At 49.3% G+C, this 1,979-nt stretch overlaps 1 protein-coding gene across 2 annotated transcripts in view; it reads left to right on the forward strand.

Annotated features, from left to right (window-relative positions):
* The first annotated feature begins 1,720 nt into the window (after positions 1-1,720).
* CUL1 (cullin 1) overlaps positions 1,721-1,979 on the forward strand; it is a 113,645-nt gene continuing 113,386 nt past the window's right edge. For both annotated transcript variants that reach the window (XM_008057363.1, XM_021711981.1), the window contains exon 1: positions 1,721-1,778. The gene's annotated coding sequence lies outside the window, so the exon portion shown is untranslated. The remainder of the gene's footprint in view (positions 1,779-1,979) is intronic.

Here is a 1,979-nt window from a genome sequence, read left to right on the forward strand (position 1 = left end):
TGGCCGGGAGCGGCCACTGCATTCCAGTCTGGGTGACAGAGTGAGACTCCAACTCAAATAGAAAAAAAAAGGGGGCAGTGAAAAGTGGGAGGGTGGTGTATGTGACTAAATACTTCCATTAAGGAAAAACAGAGGGTGGAGGAAATAAACAATAAGCAGAAAGTTGACCCACTCAGCTCTGACATTCAGCTGTAGGAAGTCATGGAAGAGGAGACAAGTTAGAGAATATGAGCAGTCTGAGGAACACATAGGTTCCAGGAGGAGGGGGAAGTTGGGATTTTTTTGTTGTTGTTGTTGAGTCAGAGTCTCACTCTGTCGCCCAGTATTGAGTGCAGTGGCACGCTCACGGCCACCACAGCCTGGAACTGCTCAGGTAATCCTTCTGCCTCAGCCTTCTAAGTAGCTTGAACTACAGGTGTGTGTCACTGCGCTCACCTATTTTTAAAAATTCATTGTAAGCTGGGCTCGGTGGCTCAGCCTGTAATCCCGTGTCTTTCGGAGGCTGAGGTGAGTGGACTGCCTGAACCCACGGGTTCGAGACCCGCCTGGGCAACTTGGTGAGCCCTCATCTCTACAATAAATAAAAAATCAGCCGGGCGTGGTAGCGCGTGCCTGTAGTACCAGCTACTTGGAAGGCTGAGGCAGAAGAATCGCCAGAGCCCAGTAGCGCGACAGAGTGAGACTCCAACTCAAAAAAAAAAAAAAACATTTATTGTAGAGACAAGGTCTCATCGAGTTGCCCAGGCTGGTCTCGAAGTCCTGGGCTCAGGCAATCCTCTAGCCTCTGCCTCCCAAAGTGTTGGAATTACAGGTGTGAGCCATCATTCCTGGTCAAAATTAGGATTTTTTTTTTTTGAGTCAGAATCTCACTTTGTCACCCAGGTTGGAGTGCAGTGACACGCTCACAGCCATCCCAGCGTCAACCCGCTGGGATCAGGCAGTCCTTCTTGGCAGTCCTTCTCCCAAAGTGCTGGAATCACAGGCTTCAGCCACCGCGCCCAGCCAAGATATTTTTTAAGGCCATATATGACAGTGGAAAAATGTACATTCTTACCTCCAACCTTACCATGTGCTCACAAAAAGGTTGTTATATGCATCTAAGTTTTTTTTTGATTAGGCTGTTTAAGGGTGTAAGATATAAACCAATAATTTTTCATCATACCTCCTCAAACTGAAGGATTACATACTTTGGTGACAAGTATATACAAACAATACTTTCAGAGATACTTCACAGATGTTGATAAAAGACCACATCTCAACGGAGGGAGCACGCATACCAGTGGGATGTTTCTTCAGACACAAACCCCATGCAATTCAGGCAGAAGTGGGCTCCGGGGCGGCCCTTTGCTCTGGCTGAGGATTTTTGCCCCAGTGGTACTAGAATCGCTGTCGTGCTTTAGTTGGGGGAAAACAGGAAGTTACTTTCATCACATCTTTCCCCCAGATGATAATTTAGATCCCTTCCTGCGTTGTTCACAGAATCAGCCGCTCTCAGTGGCGTTGGGAGCCTTGGCGTTAAGCAGCTGCCTCTCGCTGGGGGGGAGTGGGCACGTCCCTCCCTGCTTTCTCCAGCCTCTGTCACCACGGGAACGGGTGACAAAACTTCTATTTAATCGGAACACACCGAATACCCAGTTATGCTAGTCAATTTCAAGTGCTTGAGATGATTACAGACTCCACGTGAAAACAATACCGTTCTCCAGTCACGCCTCACGCCATCCGGATAAATAATCAGAGCCTTCACCTCTACTCTTGCTTCGACTTCACCAAGAAGAAGGGTAACGTGGGCCTTTGTCGAGACTGCCAAACCCGAGTTGGTGAAAGGGGTGGAAGAGGGAAGCCTCGTTCGGTTCTTTTTCGAGATGCCTTTCAAAGAGAGACAGGCAGAGGAGCTTGGGCTTCCAGGAGCTCGCTGCCAAGGCCTGCGGGTGGAGACGGGGTCGAGACTCGACCGCGCGTGGCTGGAGTCTGCGCTGCTT

This window comes from Carlito syrichta, unplaced genomic scaffold (genome assembly GCF_000164805.1).
Source record: "Carlito syrichta isolate Samal-C Ts95f unplaced genomic scaffold, Tarsius_syrichta-2.0.1 Scaffold302975, whole genome shotgun sequence".
Classification (NCBI taxonomy): Eukaryota; Metazoa; Chordata; class Mammalia; order Primates; family Tarsiidae; genus Carlito; species Carlito syrichta.